Source organism: Euprymna scolopes, chromosome 46, assembly GCF_053919585.1.
Source record: "Euprymna scolopes isolate OS-2025 chromosome 46, ASM5391958v1, whole genome shotgun sequence".
Taxonomy (NCBI): Eukaryota; Metazoa; Mollusca; class Cephalopoda; order Sepiida; family Sepiolidae; genus Euprymna; species Euprymna scolopes.
This window is the reverse complement of record NC_136527.1, coordinates 167,421,063-167,444,923: the sequence shown is the minus strand read 5'-3', so window position 1 is coordinate 167,444,923 and position 23,861 is coordinate 167,421,063. Positions and strand designations below refer to the sequence as shown.

Below are 23,861 nucleotides of genomic sequence, written 5' to 3'. Positions count from 1 at the left end.
TTCTTTAATAACCTTAAATATTAAATTATGTTTATTTTTTTCATTTATTTTTAATTCCTGGGATAAAAGATAAGTGTTGTTTTTTTGGATTTGTATTACTGTACGCATAGATTCGAAAAAGTTGTCAAACAGCAAATATATAACAAATAAAATCAAAGGCAAGATAAGTTACATTTCTACCTAAATGGATATATTTTCTAGTGTTTTTTTATTTTTTTTCATTTATTTTTAATTCCTGGGATAAAAGATAAGTGTTGTTTTTTTGGATTTGTATTACTCTACGCATAGATTCGAAAAAGTTGTCAAAAAACAAATATATAACGTATAAATGTTATCAAAGGCAAGATAAGTTACATTTTTACCTAAATGGATATATTTTCTAGTGTTTTTTTTATTTAATTTAACATGTTTATTCAGCTAGAAAAACATAGTGTTTACCGATGTCTTGTAAAATTTAAAATGGTTCCCGACTCTCTCTTTCACACGGTAAGTTTGAGACAAGGAGTTAAAAAAAAATAAAAAAATATACAAAATACTGTTAAAACCCACCGATTATATGTCAGCCCGTGTCACGGTAACATATATTGAGCGAGTTTCTAACAGTATTTTGTTTATTTTTTTTTTTTAATTTTTAAGTCCTTTTCTCAAACGTACCGTCTGAAAGAGAGTCGGGCGCAATTTTAAATTTTCCAATACATCGGTAAACACTGTATGTTTTTCGAGCTGAATAAACATGTTACAAACGTATGTAAATTTATTATTCTATCACCATTTTGTGGTACTAGTGCACTTAATGATCCGGGCTGAAATAACGTTATTTAAAAAGCCATTCTTAACATGGGGAGGGAGTTTTGTACCTATTCTCTACTTTAACCTTACAATTGAATAAAAAAAAACATTAAACTTTAATTAAGCTTAGAAATACGATTTTAAATATAGCGCGGATCATAAGTGCACTAGCACCCATTTTTTTATTAATAAATGTTTAGTAATTATTTTTCTTTTAATATTCATAAACAGTAAAGACGTCGTCATTTAAAAAGAAATTATTTAAAAAGCCATTCTTAACATGGGGAGGGCGCAAATTCGCCTAAAAAAGTAGAATCTCAGTTTACGGAATTAGCTAACCGGGGTTGATAACTATTGTTGTAATGAAAAAAAAAGTTTCATTCAACACACAAAACTAAAAACACATTTAAAAAAGAAAAGAAAAAGTCGATAAAAGTGACACAAACAGTAAAACAGTAAAAAAAAAAGTCGATAAAAGTGATTAAAAGTGAGATATTATTAATAAATGTGTAGTAATGTCTTTTATTTCAATATTCATAAACAGTAAAACAAAGTCGATAAAAATTTATGATCGTTTAGTTACTATGGTAACTAAAACATGTCCTTTGCGCATGCGTGGGGAGAAGTCATTGTTTTTTTAGGGTGTTCGGCAGGGAACTCTTATCGCGACCAGTACCAAAAACACTAGAAAATTATCCATTTAGGTAGAAAAGTAACTTATTTTGCCTTTATTAACATTTATTTGTTATATATTTGTTTTTTGACAACTTTTTCGAATCTATGTGAACAGTAATACAAAACTTTTTTTTTTACATAGCTGTCACCACGTATAAAGGCCCGGAGGTCACTCAGTGATTAGGGTTATTGCATGTACAGTAATCAATGAGATAGTGTTGTAGTAATCATTAGTATTGGAGATTTGATAGAGTGTCTTACTTAATGGGGCGGTTTGTCAGGAATTTGTTTATCTTGGATTGGAAGACATCCAAGTTGTAGTCAGGTGGGAAACAGATGGTGGGTAGAAGAGTTTATTATGTTGCATCTATTCTTAAAAAGAACATACTTGTGTGATTTCTGAGACCCGTAAACACAATAATTCAATTCGAAAAAAAAATAAAAATAAATAAATAAAACTAATTTTCTTGTATTTAATTGTTAAATGATTATTCACTTATGTTTCTGTTCTATTTTTAAAAATCTGATTTTTAAGTTAAATTCGAATTTTGCGAAATGTTATTTTATTAAATTATTAGGTGAAAGTACAGAATAGTTGCAAAACACTTTCTTCTCTCCATGTTAAGAATGGCTTTCTGAATAATAAGATTGTTATTTCAGCCTGGTAGCATAAGTGCCCAAGTCCCTAATTTTTTTAACATAAAAAAAAATCTTTTTTTCTGTCTACACTTACCTATTATGTCGCTAGAGAATTTCGTTTGATTTTGTATGTTGTATCCCTTATTTAAGATTTTTGAATGGGTATCACTTTCTTTTATAAAGTTTACATAAAATAATTAAATAGTTATTGGCCATCATTAATTATCAGTAGAAAAATATATTTGTAAATCTTTTACAATGTAACCCAGCGTTGTTTATTCTCTTAATAAATAAATAAAATAAAATAAAAATTAAGTATTTTTGCTATCACGTTTCAACAATTAAAGAACAATATCGTTCAAAGACACGACAAATAATAATAAATATTTAAGATTTTAGCGCGTCAAGGGCAAACAACTGTATTTAATCGTGCACTTTTTATAAACAAAGGCTGTTTTAAACTATTTTACATGCATAAATGAATAAAATATATTTATTAAATGATACATAATACTCTTCTGACTGATAATATTAGCTTAAAATAGTTTTGTATAATACGCTGATTTAATTAATACATGAAAACGAAAACTTGGGATCGCTAAGGTTGTAATGCGTCTGTGCTATGTATTTCATTGGAGACGATAATTTGGTTAGAGGTGATACGATATTTATTTAAATGCTGCCCACATCAGCATTATTTGGCACAAGGCCAGGAAAGTGGGATACCCGCAGGCTCCCCTAAAGAAGGGGCACTCCTGCAATTTTAAAAATTGCCTGAGTAACCCCGTCGGCATTCCCCGGTCAGGGCGCCTCAGGCAGCAAGCAATAAACTTGCCCCACCGGAAAGCCCGGTGGCAAGGCCTGGGAGGGTGGACCTCCTAGGTATTAGCCAGGCGGTGTACCTAAGTCCAACAGGTGCTGGGCCGGTTCCCGGCCCCTCACCTGTTGGGCTGAGTGTCAAGTGACGAGTCCTTGACTGGTACTACCCTGTCTCCCTGCAGCCGAAGCCGCTAGCAGACACATCCCATCATAAAAGCCAATGAAGATTTTCCGAGGCATTGTTATTGCTAGTTGAAAACTATTCCCAATACCCCGTGATGGCACCCAGTGCCAACCGCAATTTCTGGACACCTCTAAGGAGGTGTAATATCGAAAATAAAAACAGACAATATTTAAATCCCATGCCTTACCTCCTTCTTCGGGAGTACTAGGTTTTTTTTCGATGCTATTCTTTTTCATGTGTAGATTTTTTTGTCTTTTTTTTTTGGCATTTTATTTTTTTCGTTTTATGTCATTTTTTATTGTACCCTTTTTCATTTAATAACCCCCCCCCCCATTTTTATCTTGTATATGTTTTTTTTAATCTTCATTTTATGTTTTGGTAAATTTTCAAATTAGGTCCACCTCCACAGTTTTCTTTTAAATGACAACTGTTATAGGTTTTCAACTATGCTGAATAAAAAAATCGCATTGAAAATTTGCGGAAATAAGTTAAGTAGTTATCGAAATATAAAAAGTTGTGTTATGCATTGTATTCTTTGGCGGCCATCGTTTTACCCGCGTGCGCGCGCCATAAACTCATCTATGCACAGGATATATTAGATTTTTTCTAAAGATTAAATTGAAAAAGTTTTTTTTTTTTACAAAAATCTTTATACATTAATCTAGTGAATAAAATAATTACACATAAAAATTATTTTGATTTGTTTTTGAAAGTAAGAGCATTAGCAAAGTAAAAGTTGGTATTTTGTTTCGGTACTTGTACAGTTTAGTTAAGACATTAAAAAATGAAAATATCCAAAAAGGTCAAATTTACGTATTTGTTTTGGACTGAAGATCTTCGAAAAAAATTTAATTTCATTTGATCGAGTAGTTTTTTTTTTTACAGCAGAAAAACACGTTCTTAAGTCAGCAATTGTGAAATTTGTTGAACACACCACGGGGAGATAACTCCATGCAAAGCGCCGATACCCCCTCCCCATCTTTAATTCTAGCTTGTCTTCTTAAAAATCGAACCTTTTGCTCGGACGCTCAGTATCATAACAAATTGTTTTTTCGCTGTAAAAAAAGCTACTAGATGAAATTAAGTGAAATTGTTTTTCAGAGAACTTTGTTCCATAACCGATACGTACAATATAACCTTTTTTTGATATTTTCATTTTTTTTATGTTTTGACTAAACTGTACAAGTACCTTTTTTTTCTTATTACATTAAAAATAATAAGCCATATTAATGTGTGCATGTAGTTTATATATGCGTTTTCCTTCTATCGTAACAAATATTATTTTTAAAAGCATATTGTATATCTTTTTGGCCTTTTGGCCAAGATCAATGTGTAGTATCTTGTCTTCAGATGCGGCACTTCCATTTCTCATTCTCTTTTAGTATAGGATAAATCTTTCACGACTGAGACAATTTTTATTTTTGTACCTTTTCTCCACGTTAAAAAACGACCCTGGTGTCTAACTCTGTCCCTTGGGGAGGCATTGTAAATAGGTACATTAATTATCAGCGTGGTTGTTCGCCTAAAATAACCGCCCTACCAAAACCAAGAAATATGTTATATTATCGACAACCTCGATGATGGTTTTCGGGTATGCTGACAAGGTTGTGGGTGTCCAATCCGAAAGCCATTCTTAACATGGGAAGGTTATGGGTGTTTATTCCGAGGACCGTTCTTAACATGGGGAGGTTGGGGTGCTGATTCGTTGTAAGTATACCCGAAAACAGTAGCAAGAGAAATGCTTCATGAAGTTTTTTTTTACCTGTTCGAACCTAGTAATCACTAAAAGGAACTCTTAAAGATAAAATATAATCACATAATTATTGAAAAGGTGATTAAAATTTGATTTAAAATTAACCATGTTCTGTTAAAGAACATGGTTAATTTTAAATCCAAGATGAAGATTTACAATGATTAACTATGTTTCATTGATAGTTCTACAGTTTAATGAAGACATTAAAAAATGAAAATATCGAAAAAAAAAGGTTATATTGTACGTATCCGTTTTGGACTAAAGTTCTCTAAAAAAAAATTCACTTATTTGATGGAGTAGTTATTTATTCATGTAATTTTTTTTACAGCGGAAAAACACGTTTTATGAGCGTGAACTGAAGATAGCCGTGTTTGGATTTTTAGAACACACCATGGGGAGATAACTCAATTTAAATCACCGACACCACCATTCCCATCTTAAATAGTAGATTTTCTTTTTAGAAATCGAAACATGGCTACCTTTTGATTGGTTTCATAACAAATTGTTTTTTTTCGCTGTAAAAAAATAAACAAAAAAAAACTACTTGATCAAATTAAGTATTTTTTTCCAGAGAACTTCATTCCATAATGGATACGTACAATATAAGTTTTTTTTTCGATATTTTCATTTTTAATGTCTTTATTAATCTATACAAGTACCCATTTTATGTTATAATTTAAAATGTAAAAACATTGAGCAATAAAAATGAAATTTTTAGTACTTATGTATTTTTGGTGCCAAGCTGAAATAATAACGTTATTATTTTGAAAACCATTCTTAATATGAGGAGGTGAGGGTGTTTTGTAACTAATTTATGCTTCCACATTACAACTTTATATAATTAAAAAAAATCGCGAAACTTGAATTTAAACTGAAAAAATGAAAACTATATAAAAATAACGCAGTACTATCTGCCGTCATATGCATCCGAGAAAAATATCTATTGTAAAATTAAACCAAAATTTGGTGATTATGTATTTTTGGTACCGCGCTATTTTTAAATAGTTTTTCAAGTTTAATTAACGTTTTACGATATCTTTTTTTTCTTTTTTTAATTGTTAGGTGGAAGCACAGAATAGTTACAAAACACCCTCCCCATCTTAAGAATGGCTTTCAATGAAATAATACATAAGTACCGAAAATTTTATTTTTGTTGTTCAATATTTTTAATTTTCAATTATAAAATTAAACACATTTAATAATTTTTTAATCTTCATCGTGATTTTTTTTTCAAATTGTTAAACACCGTGGTTAAAGAAAAAAAATTTTTAATCACATGATCACATTTTCAATAATTACGTGATTATATTTTAGCCATTTAAACTTTGTGAAACATGTAAACAAACTTATGCTCGATACCGGTGTTGACCTTTAAGAGTCCCTTTTAGTGATTATATGGTTCGAGGCTATTTATACGACGAAACGGCGGGTTTGTTTTATTGTACACATAGATTTGAAGAAGTTGTCACAAAACAAATATAGAACAAATAAATGTTATCAAAGGCAAGATAAGTTACTTTTCTATCTAACTGGATATGTTTTTAGTGTTTATATTTAATGTAACATGTTTATTCAGCTCGAAAAACATAAAGTGTTTACCAATGTATTGGAAAATTCAAAATGGCGGCCGACTCTCTCTCTCTCTCTCTCTCTCTCTCTCTCTCTCTCTCTCTCTCTCTCTCTCTCTCTCTCTGAGACGGCAAGTTTGGGAAAAGAAGTTATAAATAAAAAAAACAGTCAAAATACTGTTAAAAACCCGCTGAATATATGTCGGCCTATGTCACGGTAACATATATTAAGCGAGTTTCTAACAGTATTTTGTCTGGTTTTTTATTTATAACTCATTTTTACACATTTACCACCTCAAAGAGAGAGAGTCAGTCGGCTGCCATTTTAAATTTTCCAATACATCGATAAACACTGTATGTTTGTCGAGCTGAATAAATATGTTACATTAAATATAAACACTAAAACATATCCAGTTAGGTAGAAAAGTCATTTAACTTGCCTTTGATAACATTTATTTGTTATATGTTTGTTTTTTGACAACTTTTTCGAATCTATGTGTAGAGTAAAACAAACCCGAAACGGCAAATCTGCCGATTATTCTGCCTACAGTTTTCATCTTGGATGTTAAGAATAGTTTGACTAATCCAATTAATAATGAAATAATCAATCTTTAAAAAAAAAAAAAAATTTTATTAAAGTGTTTTCAATACTTCTATTTTTTATGTTAATAAATGACACACACACACACACACACACACACATACACACACACACAAAAAAAAAACAGCCATTTTATAAAGAAATCTCCAGACATTGACAAATACAATCTAAACTTGATAGGAAAACAATTCAGAAAACTTAACTAATAAACGGACATTTTTATACGAGGAACAAAATAATGATTACACCGGCACACTTAACTAATTAACCGACATTTTTTACATAAGGAATGAAATATTGATGACACCGTGTTACGATGACATAAATTCATTGTCTTTTAGCAATTGATTTTCTATTTAAATAATTTTGCGTTTAATTGTGTTTTTCATCTTTTAATTTTAATTCTTTTATATTTTCATATATTTTATTTCTTAATGAATTGGACACATAACAAAGGTGTCATCAATTTACTAAAGAAATCTTTAAAAAAAAATTTTTTTTTAAAGAAACAAACGAATTCATCCAGATGTTTTTCGTATTGAATTCCTGGAAATATACGTAAGTTTGTATATTATTTTATACTAAAAATCTAATCTATAACTGTTAAAGCTTAACATTTAAATAAGTTTATTTATTTTTGTTGTTGCAATCCAATAAAATATGATAATAATATTATGATTTAAAAAATATCATTAAAATATTTTATTCAATGTGATATTTAGAGTTTTGTTAAAAATATGATTAGTTTTGTAAAACTTGTGTGATTTCTGAGAAAATGATTTAATTCAAAGTTGATCGAATTAAGCTTTTTGTTAATAAATCTGATCACGAAAACGATTTTTTTTTATTTCTTTGTTTTAAGATTAAAAAAAAAGGTTTTAAGTAAAAAAAAAAAAACAAACAAAAAAAAAACAACTATTATATCGTTGGAGAATTCCGTTTTAATTTTTATGTTTCATCCAATATGTAATATTTTACAGTATGCTTTTATAAAGTTTGCATAAAATGATCAATTATCATCAATTAGCAATTACTTAATGTAGAAAACAATATTCGTAAGTCTTTATAATCTAACCCAGCGTAGTTTAACTCTAAAAAAAAAATTGAGTTTATTTTTGACTATTAAGTTTATACAGCCTTAAAAATACCCACTAAAGGAATTATACATTAATAATACTTATTTCAGATTTTAGAGTGGGGATCACTTTCCTACATAATTTAATGTAAAATTAGCACTCCTTTTATGACCAGTTAGCAGTCAATGATACTTGTAATCGTTCGCAGTTTCAAATTTTTGTTGCAGGGGAGTAGACAGGGGATTCATATTAGTTATTGGTTGTTTACGTTTTTTAGATGGGGATTAGATGTCATATCCTGTTAACTATTCTGTACTTTCACTTTATAATTTAAAAAAAAGAAAAAGAAATATTGTAAAAATCATTTGACATAAAATTTTGCAAAAACTGCCATCCGGATTCTTATTTTCTATAATTTTTTTTTAGATTTTACAATTTTTTGGACGATTATCATGACTTCTGAGATGATCATTTTATACCAACCATTTTTTCGTCTTCTAACATGACGTACTATTTAAAAAAAAAAAAGGTAAATAAGTTATAACACAGAAAATGTTCCGTATATTTATTTGTTAGCTGAAAGTATAAATTAATAAGCAAGGACCTTCTTTCTCGTGGTAAGGATAGCTTTCTAAATATAAACATTATTACGAATGAGAGTAGGTGTTTTTTTTAAACAGCAAAAAATATGATTTAATTGAAGTTTTATTATTTATTTTATTATTAATGAGGGGAGGTTTTTATTTAAAACGATATAATAGAATTTAAATTTAAATTTTATTACGTATGAGGGGAGGTGTTTTTTTTATTTAAAACCACAAAAAATAGCATGTATGATTAATACATGCATCGTCTCCAAACTAGTATACATCCTTACACAAACTAGTATACATCCTTAAAAAATAAAGGAAATCAAAGAAGATAAAATTATAGGATGAAAAAAAAACTGTTTATCTATTAAATTTATTTTAAAAGATATAAAATCAAAAATATTAAAATGAAAAAAACAAAACTGTTTATCTAGCCACATGCATGTTAAGTGTTTCACATAAAAACCTGTTTCGTAAAAAAAGTGGGAAACAATTTTTTACATTTAGTTTAATTACTTACGGTGCCTTTATTTGTATGCCTCTCTCTCACATAGCATCCAATTATGTCTCAATGCTCTTTATTTGGTGTGAATGTAAATGGTTTATTAAGTAAATAACAATGTATTAGAAGTATCTTATTAATAATTAACAATTTTAGTCAGCAGTTGTTAAACTAACGTTTATATTTGAATCCAAGAAAATCTATATTAAAAAAATATATAACATTATCAGGATTGCATTACATATAAAAATATATTTCAATTTTTCTAATAAGTTTTAGTTTGCAATTATTTTGTCAAGTAACCTATCTCTATGACTGTCAATATATATATATATATATATATATATATATATATATATATATATATATATATATATATTACATTTTCACCCCAAACAAGGCACGTTACCACTTTGATATAGGGGACTACTATCAGGAACATAAGCTACAGGGGTACTATATGGGGTATTGGACAGCAAGATGTCGGTTTACGTTACACTTGAACTTCTGCATGTCAGTACAGTTGGGGAAGCAGGAACCCGGAAGGGAATTCCAAAGTCTAGCGGTTCGGAGTAGGAGGCTATCTTACATTTAGGGATCTCAACTGTGAGGGGGTTCACGTCGTGGGGGCACAAGTGCTTGCAATTCATTGGATCATTCACCGTTAAAGTACTTGTAGAACAGGCAGAGCGATGCTACATTTCGTCGATGGGACAGAGGCTGAAGCCTAGATGACAGTTTAGGACCTATTATGTTGGCGACTCTCTTTTGAACCTTGTCTAGGAGCGAGAGACTAGTAGCAGATGCACCAGCCCAAATATGACAGCAATACTCCATACATGGGCGGATGGTGGCCTTATAGAGAGGCAGGATACTTTCGGGTGTTAGTAGCTTTCTAGCATGATAGAAAGAACATAACTTTTTAGCAGCGGTCCTGGCAATGCTCTCAATATAATTGTTCCAAGTCATGTTTCCTGTGAAAGAGTCTTTGGCCATTGCTATTCGTGGTAGAGGTTTGTTTGTTTGAAGTTATTGAAGGAAACAAATTTACTTTTGGCAGCATTGAATGTGACCATCCATTTCTCTCCCCATTCCACTACAGATTGGAGGTCATCCTTTAGTTTTTCTGCCATTTCTTTGGGCATGTGTTCATTTGTTTTCCTGTTGTGTCTGTTATAGAGCATGGTGTCATCAGCATATATACCCATCTCAGAGACAGTTTTGTCATGGAGGTCATTTATGAATGTTCGGAATAATAGAGGTCCAAGGATAGACCCCTGAGGCACTCCCGCATTTATATCATATTGTTTAGATGTATGATTATCAAGGATAACCTGGATTTTTTCTTATCTAAGAAGGATTTAATTATATTAAGTATTCTTCCAGTGATACCGTATGATCTGATTTTCCTGAGAAGACCATCATGCCATATCTTGTCAAAAGCCTGAGATTTTTTTACACAATAGTCACCACTTATCAAGGCCCAGAAGCCACTTGGTGATAAAAGTTATTGCATGTACAGTAATCAATAATAGATATATCTAGAGCTACCGCTCTTCCCTCCCCTGCTCTGTCAAGTGAATGGTATATTACAGTTAGGATGTCTTCTGTAGAACTGGCTTGCCTAAATCGATATTGTTGGTTAGTCAGAAGTTTAGCATTAAATCTTAAAAGTATCATCATCATCATCATCATCTTGCAGTCCGTCAGCCTTGAAGATGACTAGTTGAGGCCTCAGTGCTTTATACTTTGGTACAGGACTTTCCACTTTGGCTCCTAACTTGCTTGTGCAGTTTAGGTGTTGTATCTGTTGCACATCAGATAAGCATCTTCTGAACTTCCAATGCTCATTTCCAGGTGAGCAAAACCGCGACATCTTTTCTTTCTGGATGGGGTTCCGTAGCCTTTTAAGGAAAACTGGAACAACTACATTGCCAGAAAGCTTTCTACTTTAATAGTTTCTTCCTTAGAACAGCTAGTCTTCATGCTGCCTGTTTCACTAACTGTACTGATAGACAGAAGTATAAATGTAATGTAAACCAACATCTTTATCATCCGTGTGTTCTCAATCACTAATCCCCTTACGTCCAAGTGCTTTGTTTCAGGTGAGGATGAGTAAAAAAATAAATTAAAATTATAATTTATAGAATGTCAAAAAAAATTACTGTCATATATTTATATTCTGATGAATAAACGGCTTTATTTACTCAAACAAACCTAAGATGAACTAAAAATTGACAAATATATAAGAGAAAATAACACACAAATAAAAAAAATAAAAATTGTCACAAAAAAAATCAAACACAGATTAAGGAAATGTTTCAATATATTTTTTATACTTTTGCATATTCATATATCAATTATGTTCTTGGACAAGGCAAATTTTTCATGTAATTATTGTAATTTGCACTTATTGTATCATTAAGATATATATATATATATATATACATATATATATATATGTATGTGTGTGTATTCTAACTAAGATGAAATACAACAAAACGCTAGATACAATTTCAATTAGACTATTATAGCGTAAAAAAGCGATTAACTCTGTGCCAAATTTGAAAATATTCGGTCATATTTGTCATGTTATATTAATTAAGATTAAATTAATCTATATGTATTGAGTTCAATTCAATAATATTGACAACAATAAACAAACACATATCTGAATGCAAATACTAAAACTATTGAATTTAATTATATTTTCCAGATGATCCGGATTGAACCCTATTATTCAATGTTAATGAAGTATCATGACCTATAAACATTAAGGTGTAAACAGCTATTATTTTATTTGCAACACTACAGTAACATCTGTGAGAAAATTATTATACTGGACATTACCTTTTAAGAAATTTTTGAAAACAACGAAATGGTGAAAACAAACCACAGCATGAAGGTAATATAAATGTTTGTGAAAAATATATGTAATGTTCAAATAAATCAAAAGGTAATAAGAAATCGAATCACAAATTACAGACAAGTAATGTTTAAAATTACTTTTTCAAAGACAATATATAATTTAAAAAGAAATATCTCGGTGTAAATATATGTAATAGTGATAGGTGTTTGGCATCTGTATAGTGCCTCAGCTTGAATTATAAAAAAAAATTAAAATAAAAAAGACGTGTGTGTGTGGAAGAAAACTTTTGCAATAAAGATAGATACACAAGCTGGTGAAAACACCTACATTCTTGTTTTTATAAATAAACATTAGTAAGCAAGATGAGAACTCACACTAGAGATAAGTCACATGCTTGTGAAGTGTGTGGATTTTCTTGTTCTCGAAAATCATATTTAGTGAAGCATATGAGAATTCATACTGGAGAAAAACCATATTCTTGTGACGTGTGTGGATATTCTTGTTCTGATAAATCAAATTTACTGACACATGAGATCTCACACTGGGGAAAAGCCACATTCTTGTGAAGTGTGTGGATATTCATTTTATCGAAAATCACTTTTAGTGAGACATATGAGAACTCACAGTGGGGAAAGGCCACATTCTTGTAAAGTGTGTGGATATTCTTGTCATCAAAAATCAACATTAGTGAGACATATGAGAACTCACACTGGGGAAAAGCCACACTCTTGTGAAGTGTGTGGATATTCTTTTTCTCTAAAATCACATTTAGTCACACATATGAGAACTCACACTGGGGAAAAGCCACATTCTTGTAAAGTGTGTGGACATTCTTTTTCAGAAAAATCAAACTTAGTGACACATATGAGAACTCACACTGGGGAAACGCCACATTCTTGTGAAGTGTGTGGATATTCTTTTTCTCAAAAATCACCATTAGCGAAACATATGAGAACTCACACTGGGGAAAAGCCACATTCTTGTAGAATGTGTGGATATTCTTGTTCTGTCAAATCAAACTTAGTGATACATATGAGAACTCACACTGGGGAAAAGCCATATTCTTGTGAAGTATGCGGACATTCTTTTTCTCAAAAATCAATATTAGTGAGACATATGAGAACTCACACTGGCGAAAAGGCATATTCATGTGAAGTGTGCGGATATTCTTTTTCTCAAAAATCAAAGTTAGTGGAACATATGAAAACTCACACTGGGGAAAAGCCATATTCTTGTGAAGTATTTTACTGAAAAATTAACATTAGTTAGACATATGAGAATTCACACTCACCAGACTTGATAAATTCTGGTCATGGAATCCAGTATAACCAAGAGACCAAAATAAAAGATACACTGCATAACCAAGAGACTAAATGAAATATACAACTTATAAAAATGGTTAATTGGGGAGAATAAAACTATGTTCTCAATTTCTTTACTAACTCAGTGTTTGAGAGATAAAGAACTTTAATGGAACATTCGCATATCTATATATCTCATATAGACTTTAAGTGTTAGCTCCAGGTTATGGCCTCTTGATTTCTGAGAACTTCGACTGAAGGAAAATAAAACCAAAAGGGAAAAAGACATATTCTTGTGAAGTGTGTGGATATTCTTATTCTCAAAATTCGACATTAGTGACACATGAAAACGCACACTGGGGGAAAATTGAATGCCTACGAGACACCAACCTCGGGTGTCTTCAGTCTGTCTGTATAAGGGATTTACACTGGACTCTGGTATGAGGACATTTTCAATTTTCAATTTAAAGTAAATCCTGAACAAATATTCGAATTTAAATGAAAATGAAAAATAAAACTAAATCAAAAAGTTGGCAGGATGTCGCCCAGGAACAAAACGTACATTCAGTATGCTCATGTGAAGAAAATAACGGTGCATCCTCTAGTGATGTTGCCATAAGTAACAACACTAAGCTGGACACTTCACCAGACCAATAAAATTCTAGTCCTGGAATCCGTCAAGACCAAACAAGAACCACTAAGAAAAGACACTATAACCAAGTAAAGTGGTCTCTTGAGGAGAAAAAAATTATTCTTCACTGTTTCGCATACTCCAGGAATGAGAAATAGGGAAGGAATAAAAACAGTATTTGAGGCTCAAATAAAATGTTCACCCTTGATAAAAGAAAAAACATCACTAACTACAACTAAGAACTTTCAATTGTATCTGAAGTACATCAATATCTCCCAAAAGATGTTAGAGAGTCAATTGAGAAGAAAGTTGTTAGTGAAGTAGTGATTGATTTCACCAAATCTAACACTGCTGAATTTGCCCAAACCCAGTGGAATAGGAAGAAAAATGGACATTGATTTGGTCAATGGAATATGTAAAAATAAAATATCAAAAATTAACAGAAGTTATAAGCAATGGCAAAAGATTTTTAAGCACCACTGCCGAAACAAGAAGTAGATTGAGAAAGAAATCTTACTACGTCAGAAATTTAATTTTCTGAGGAACAATGTGTGAAATGTTTTTGACTCCTGATGGGGAGTATGAGACCAATTATTTTGTTTCAGTCTCTATATTTTTATTTACGTCGATTTCAATGGGAGTCGTCCGCGGTTTGCAATCTTGCATTTTGAACTTGAGCAGAATTTTTTCAATGTATCGTGATTGATTCATTGTTATCGTTTCATTTTCACAGGTAAATTTTATACCGAGGAACCACGACAGTCTTCCAAGATCGACCATTTTAAATTTTTTATTTATTTATTTTTAACATCTTTTAAAGTATTGTCACAGTTTGAGGCGAGTAATATATCGTCAACCCAAAAAAAAACAAAATCAATAGTTTATTACCTACATTTTTGATACATATGCACGAGTCTACGGGATATTGCGTGATTAAATTCCAATTGTGAGCACTTTGTCTTAGTCCATATAACGATTTTTTTCTGTTTCTAGACGAAATTTTTATTTTTCATTTTAAATCCACCTGGAGGGTGAATATCGATTTCATAGTAATCGGAGCATTTTAATAACAATTTTTTACATCCATTTGATGTATTTTTAAATTGTATTGAGCGACAAGTTGTAATAAAATTCTAATTGTCGTTAAATTTGTCGTTGGTGAAAATGTTGTAAAATATTCCACTCCAGAAATTTGTGAAAAACCTTTTGCAACAAATCTTGCTTTAAAAGTTTCACTGCCAGAAGCTTTGAACTTTTTGGAAAAAACTCAGCATGAGGAAATATTTTAATCAGTTGGTTTTTCCACTATTTCGTAGGTGTTATTTTCAGATAAAGTTTTCAATTCGGACATCATAGCTTGTTCCCATTCTTGATGATTTTCTGAATTAATCGCCTTATTATAACTTTCCGGTGCGTTTTTCAACGAGTAACAGTAATCCACTGCGTAGTCTTGTATCTTTCATGTTGTTCATCCACTGGATCGCCATTTTTTTAAATTTAATGTATCATTGAATTTTACACATCTAACCCTTTTATGGCATTTTAGGCTGGAAAGTAGATTAAATATGCTGGACTCTTTTTATCGTAACCTACGAAAATAACTTTTTGGGTTTTAGTATTTAGTTTACTGGTATTTTCTATAAATGCAAAACAATCTGAACCAAATATATGCATTCGGTTCATTTTGGGTTTTACACTGCAAAACGCTTGACACAGTGGTTTGCCTAATATTCTATTGAACGATCTATTTCTTATATATGCTGCTGCTATTAAAGCGTATGTCGATAAAGTATGCATAATTAAACAGGAAAAATCATCAATAAAGTTTAAAACGTACATTACATTGTTTCTCCCCATCGGGTTGATCGGACCTGCTAAGTCACAATGCACAAGTAAGAGAATTTTCGTAGTTTTTTTGTCTGGCATTCGGCTTATATCTTTTTTCATTTTCCCCTGTGCACACACATCACAATTTGGGAGATCGTCTGAAGGTATTATTTTCATGCCTTCGACTACATTTGGTAATTTTTTAATATCAGCTGTATTGCACTGTCCTAAAATTTTATGCCAGGTTTCCAAGTCGTGACAGGCAGTTTTTGTGGGAACCATACATTTTAAATTATATAGTCGGCCATTTTCTTTAATGTCGAATACAGTTCCATTGGGGTATGCCAATTTTGATTTATTTTGGCCAAATTGTATATTCGCGCCTTGTTTAATTGCAGCCTGCACGGAAAATATGTCTTGCTTAAATGTAGGTATGAACAGAGCATTTTTTTAGAATACAGTTACAGATTTCGCCTTTATTATTTTTTAGGAATATTTTAGCATCGCCTCTTTTCAAGACTATATCATTTATTTCACTGCCGTCGGCAAGTTCGACAAAATGACTTTGAGGATTAAAGTTTGAATCAAAATTAATAAAATCAGATTCCTTGGTGATAACGTGCGCTGTAGCACCACAGTCTACAAGGAGATTTTTTCCGTTTGTGGTATTGTCAAAGTTACATGTGAATAGAAATGTATGTTCTTCCTCAAAGTTCTCAACGTTTTTTACCGAGTCCATTTGAGAGCGTTTATATAGGCATTGGAAACTTTATAGCAGATAATTTTCTTTTTCTTGGGAAAATTACTTTTGAAGAATACGTTGCGTAATTTGGTGGTGTCTGCTTTCGAGAAGCATTTTTGAACTTCATAATATTGCTGGAGTTATTATTGTCCACGAGCATACGATTAGTCTCTTTGTAACTGCGCAATGCCACTTTAAATTCGCTGAAATTTATGGGTTTGTCTTTCTGAGTTATAACAGTTGTAAATGGTTTAAAATCGGCTGGGAGTCCCTTGAAGGTCATTGATATCAAGAACCTATCGCTTATTATTCCACCTGAGAGTTTTAAGGCATTGGCAGTTGTTTCTGCCCTTATAACGTAGTGGGTGATCATTTCATCCTCGTTACGTTTCAGTAACGTTAGTTCTGTATATAAGGATATAATTTTCATTTCCCCTTTTGATAAATAATGTTTTAAGGCATTGGCGGTTGTTTCTGCCCTTATGACGTAGTCGGTGATCGTTTCATCCTCGTTACGTTTCAGAGACGTTAGTTCTGTATATAAGGATATGATTTTCATTTTCCCTTTTGATAAATAATGTTTTAAGGCATTGGCGGTTGTTTCTGCCCTTATGACGTAGTGGGTGATCGTTTCATCCTCGTTACGTTTCAGTAACGTTAGTTCGGTATATAAGGATATGATTTTCATTTTCCCTTTTGATAAATAATGTTCTCTTATAATCAGAGACAGACGACTATCGTCTAAACATTGAATCAGTTCTGCAAAAACAGTCGCGTTCTTTTCGAGAAATTTTACTCGTTGGAGATTGTATCACTTTGTGTAGTTTTCGAATCCTTAGATATCCCGGAAATTTTACCTGACACAATTCGATTTTAGATTCCGATCCGTCAAAGAAAAGATGATGGCTGGGCCCATAACCTGTTAAGTTTTAAGACATTGTGTTGAACAAAGATGGCGGCGTTGTTCAGATCAGTAACCAAGATGGCGGCCAAGAATCAAATGCGGTCTGTGGCGTGGTTAACAGCAAACTGATTGAATCCAAAATTCGACAATTTTTATAATAATTTTGCGACGTTTTGATTGGTTGTTTAGCACAGTCGGTGCTTATAAAAATGATTGGCGAATCCATTCGTCTCATACCCCCATCACAAGTCAAAAACATTTTACAGGTTGAATGATACTCCACTCTAAAATCTTTGTTATATTTTATCAATTATTTATTTTGTGAATAAATTGTGGGTTTTTTTGAAACGTAATAAAATCGATTTTTATTTATTTAGATTTACCAATTTTTTTTTACATTAAGTTTCTGCTAATTGGTTGTGACGGATACAAGAATGCTCAGTTGATGTAAATTTTATAAAAGAAAGTGATCACCACTCTAAAATATACAATATTGGATGAACTATAAACAAGCTAATTGAATTTTTAAGCCACATAATAGGTAAGTGTAAACAGAAAAAAAGATTTTAAACATGTTAAAACACATTAATTTATTTTTTTGTGTTCAGTTTGTTTATAATTCGACCAACTTTGAATGAAATTATTGTGTGTATAGTAAACATTATATATATATATATATATATATATATATATATATATATATATCACATATTCTACAATAATATATTTATAGGAGATTTTTTGATGAGATATTTAGGTAAGTGTAAAAAAACATCAAATTATTTTTTCTACTTAATTGACTAACAATTTGAGCAAATTAAAATTAAACTATTGTTTATGGTAAACATTATTATGTTTGATATGTAGTTTGCTTGAAGCATTGTGTGGGATAGGTATGTAATAGAGGTTTCGAAGGCTGTCACAATGCGAGGAATGAATTATAGTCGTTGTTGGTAAGAGGAGACGAGAACAAGTGGCGATTTACAAATCAATAAGTACATATATATATATATATATATATATATATATATATATATATATATATATATTAGGCTCTCGCTCCTTGCACCCCTCGACGTAAATACCTCCAACCTACCAATCAAGCAGATAAATCTCACCCCTACACAGAAGAGATAAGAAGGCCGTCTACTATAATAGTTTCTTCCCCCGGAACTGCTAGACTTTTGAACTCCCTTCCGGGTTTTTGCTTTTCCAACTGTACTGACCTGCAGAAGTTCAAGTGTAATGTGAACACATATCTCAACTCCTAATGCTGCTCAACTCCCTACATAGTATCTCTGAAACATATTGCCCCTACATCAAAGTGGCACTGTGCCTTGTTTGGGGGTGAAAATGGAAATTAAAAAAAAGGTTTTTATATCTTCATATAATTTATTTTTTAATGAAGTTGACACAAAAGAAATTACTGAAGAAATTTAACAAATATCACCCAAACTTGATAGGAAAACAAATCCGAACACTGAACTAACCCAACAAGCTTTAATCATAGGCAAATATAATTTTAACTTCATATGGAAACAAATTCGGCACATTTAACTGATGAACGAACATTTTTACACGAAGAACGAAATCATGATTACACCGTGTTGCGATAACCTAAATTCTTTGTTCTTTAGCAATTGATTTTCTTTTGAAATAATTTCACGTTTAAATCGTGATTTTCATTTTTTAATTTGGATTCTTTTATATTTTCATATATTTTTTTTCTTAATGAATTGGACACACAAAACAAAAGTTGTATCAATTTAATAAAGAAATCATAACAAGAAAAACAAATCGAACAAAGAATTAATTCCGATTTTTTCGTATTGAATTCCTAGAATGAAAGGTAAGGTTTTTTTTTTTACAATTTAAATACATTCAATTAAGTAACTTTTAAAATAGTTGTAAATATTATAACAAGTTTGTTTTCAATGCAACCGATCAAAAATAATATTGCTTTATAACAAACGCCAATAATAATAATAATAATAATAATAATAATAATAAAAAATCTTCTAGTGTACTTATTGATCCGCGAAAATTTTTAGATAGTGTTTTTTAATTAGAGTTTTATGATATCTGTTTTTATTAAATTTTAAGGTTAAAGCATAGAATAGGTATAAAACGCTCTGCCTTTTCTCATGTTTAGAATCGCTTTATAAATAATAACGTTATTATTTTAGCATTGATCAATAAGTGAACTAGTACCCCCGATCTCCTAAAAATATATTATTCAACTTGACATTTATATTTTTGTCAAAAATATGTTTATTTTAATAGAATTTGTGAGATTAAAAAAAGCAACAGAATAATGTAATAGATGTTTCGAAGGCTGTCACAATGCGAGGAATGAATTATAGTCGTTGTTGGTAAGAGGAGATGGGAACAAGTGGCGATTTACAAATCAATAAGTACATACATATAGTTTTTTTTTATACATATATTTTTTCAGTTGTATTGGTAAAATGTCTTACTTGTTAGTCTCTGCGACGTATTCCATTATTAATTTCGGAAAATTTCCCTTTTCAAATGGTGTGTGTAACAGGTCGTTTCAAAGCATGCTGGATGATGGAGAGGAAGTTGTGTTGCTATATGAGGCCTCGGGGCAAATGTGAGTAAGGGATTTATGCATGGTATGGTTAGGTAATTAACATGTTTTTAATTTTATTATTTTTATTTATTTGTCTTTAGTTTTTTTGTTGATAATTTGTTGATTTAGCGTGAGCTTTTTTTAATGTTCTCTGTTATGTTGTCTTTATCATTATTACTATTATTTTTTTTTCTGCTGACGTGTGCGGTGTCTCTGCTTTTCTTGGTCACGTAAATCGCCACTGGGCTGTGTCCGGTCGACTACTGTAGGGGTCGGATGTGAGAGAGGAGGGAGGTGGGGTGCGGGGTAATGTGCTCTCGGTCGGCAGCTGGGTGTTTAGGTTAGTGTTGCTGGGGATAGGAAAATAGATGGGGGGAAGGGGAGGGGAATAGGGATGACATTCCTTGGGAGTTGTTAATTTATTTATTTTCATGAGTGGTAGATTTTTTTTAGTTGGTTTGTATTACTTCAGCTAGCTATATTTTAATTTTAATTTTTTTTCGTTTAAATATATACTGCTGTTTATTTATTAAGTTTCTTGAGTGGGCTAGTTGCATATTGAGACCCTCTCTTCTGATAGCCCTGCAGATAGCCGTTGTGATCTTGTCGCTGAGATGGGGCATTTTAAGGAAGCAAGTATTAGTGGAGAAACCTCTTACATGTTTTCTCGTGTTCCAAAGGTGTTTAATGACAGTGCTGGGTTATCCGTTAGCCTCTAGGACCTGTTGGAACTGTTTTGTGCATGCTGTCTTGTTTTTTGGCTTGCTGCATTTGCTTTGGATGCGGGTTATCTCATTCCTAGCATATTCGATGATGTCCTTAGTAGGGAGGGCAGACTTGTAGTGTATAAATATACTTCGGCTGGCTGGTTTTCGGTAGAATTTAGTAATGCTGGCCCCTTAATCTGATATTTTTAGGTTGAAGTCCAGGAGTGATAGGGATCAGTCATCGCTGAGGTGTTCGATGGTGAATTCTATGTGTTGGTCGGAATCAGAGAAGATAGCGTAGATGTTCTCAGCGTCGGTGCGTGATGATGTGAGGATCAGAACATCAACATATCTCGAGAGGAATATGATAGAGTTGCACGTGTTGAGGGCTCGGCGTTCGAGTCTGTCCATGTATGAGATGGCCAATATTCCTGAGAGGCTGGAACCCATGGGCAGTCCTGTAATTTGTCTGTATTTTTGGCGTTGGTAGGTGAAGTATGTGTTGTCTACTATTATAAGTAGGAGTTTGCGGATGTCTGAGGGAGTCAGGTCGAAGCAGTGTAAGTTGTAGGAGGAGCTGTGGTCGGTGATTAGGGCTACTGCTGAGGCTCTTAAGTGTGCAGCGTTGTTTATATAAGATGTTTTGTGTAACGCTTGCTTGTTCGTGTTTTATGGTGTCGAATATCTTTCTATATAGGGAGTTGAGCAGCAAGATATCTGTTCACATTACACTTGAACTTCTGTATGTCAGTACAGTTGGGAAAGCAAAAACCCGGAAGGGAGTTCAAAAGTCTTGCAGTTCTGGGGGAAGAAACTATTATAGTAGACGGCCTTCTGATCTCTTTTGTGTAGGGGTGAGATTTATCTGCTTGATTGGTCTGTTGGAGGTATTTACGTCGAGGGGTACAAGGTCTTGTAGTTCGTCGGAGCATTCACCATTAAAATACTTGTAGAACAGGCAGAGGGATGCAACATTTCGTCGATGGGACAGAGGCTGAGGCTTAGATGACAGTTTACAACCTATCAGGTTGGCGACTCTCTTGTGAACTCTGCCCAAAAGGAGAAGTAGCTAATTTTAATATACTGTAAGGCTAACGTGTCCTCGTTTTTTTTTATTTCGAATGAGAATGCCCCTTCGATTAAGTATCTATTCCCATATTTTTTTTTACATGGGTGACACCACTTATCAAGCCCAAGAGGCCACTCGTGGATAAGAGTTAATAGGTATACATTAGTCATTGTGATTTTAGCATAGTAAACAGTGGGAATTTTGTAACTTGGATTACTTAGGGGGACGATTATATTAGAACTTGTTCACATTGGACTTTTTCTTTTTTTTTCATAGGCATCAACACATGATCAAGGCCAAGAGGCCACTCAAGGATAAGGGTTAAAGAGTGTACAGTAGAAATTGGACAATATAATAATCATTAGTAATGAAACTTTGTTAAATTTGATAATTATATGGAACGGCTCATCAAGAACTTATTTACGTTAGACTTGAAGACAACCATATTGTAGTCAGCCGGAAAGCAGGAAAACGGAAGACAATTCCACAGGCGTGCAGTTCTAATAAAAAAGCTTTGTTCATGGAATCTACGTTTAGGTTTAGGTACAGATAAAGAGTGGGGGGAATTATTGATAGTGTTTACAGCTAGACGAGTGTTTCTTGTGAAAGTTTGGCGAGGGGGGACCATAGATAGAAGTTCAGTCGAACACTTTCCATGAAAATAACGATACATCAGAGACAGACTCGCAACATCTCTTCTGTGAGATAGAGGTTGCAAGGAAGAGAAAAGGACATCTCCTACGAGGCTACGAAGTCTATTTTGAACTCTATCAAGGCAGGACAAGTCCTTTCTAGCAGCTCCTGCCCAGATGTGGCAACAGTAATCCATCCTTGGACGTACCTGGCTCTTATATAGATAGAGAATTTCACCAGCAGTGAGATATCTACCGGATCGATAGAAAGATCCCACCATTTTTCCAGCGGCGTTGGCAACAGATTTGATGTACGTGTTCCATTTAAGATCAGGAGTAATGTTCAAGCCCAGAAGCTTGTCAAAACTTGAGGCCTCCTGAAGACGAGAGCCTTTCATTTCAATTGATGCCAGATGTGGATTAGAATGTTGATGATGTAAAGAAAGAAGCTTGGTTTTAGATGCATTAAAAGTAACCAGCCACTCCTTTCCCCATTGTACTACATGCTCAAGATCAGAAGAGAGGGAATTGGAGAGAACTTGGCCGTTTACTGTCTTAGATGTGCTACAATAAATGGTAGTGTCGTCAGCATAAATGTCTACAAATGATGTGAGGATGTGATTTGGAAGATCATTAATGTAGATCAGGAAAAGAGTTGGGCCCAGGATGGACCCCTGAGGGACACCGGCATTAATACTCTGGGCTTCTGATTTTTGCCCCTAAACTACTACTCTTATGAACCTATCAGAAAGAAATGATTTAATAATTGAGAAGACATTTCCAGCTATACCATAGCTAGAGATCTTATGAAGTAAACCTTTATGCCATACCCTATCAAAGGCCTTAGATATGTAAAGAGCAATTGCCCTAGAAAGGTTGCCTCCGTCGAGAGATTTGCTAATCCTATGAGATATAACTGTAAGCACATCTGCTGTAGATCTAGCAGAACGGAAACCATATTGAGTGTCACTAAGAAGGTTATTTTTGTTGAGATGGTTTATTACTTCTGTATTTAACACAGATTCCAGCAACTTACTCATGACGCACAAGAGACTTATTGGCCTGTACTGAGAGGGGGATGAGCGATCACCTGAATTCTTAAATACATATATATTAAATACATATATTAACAATATCATGATCTTATGTTCCCTTATTATATATATATATATATATATATATATATATATATATATATATATATATATATATATATATATATATATAATATTTTCTGGTTTGCCCTTTTCAGATGCTTGCAAAATTATATCTATACCTGACAATTCTTTTGTTGTTCTCAAAATAAAGCAGACAAATGTTTTCACTTTACAAGTTTTTATTATTCTTTATTTTGCGTTAAGCAATTCTAACTTCCCAACCTTAAATGTAA

The 23,861-nt window shown here is 32.3% G+C and overlaps 1 pseudogene; it reads left to right on the top strand.

Moving 5' to 3' along the window:
- Positions 1-3,124: 3,124 nt before the first annotated feature.
- Positions 3,125-3,245, top strand: LOC145271997 (U4 spliceosomal RNA; annotated as a pseudogene).
- The last annotated feature ends 20,616 nt before the right edge of the window (positions 3,246-23,861 follow it).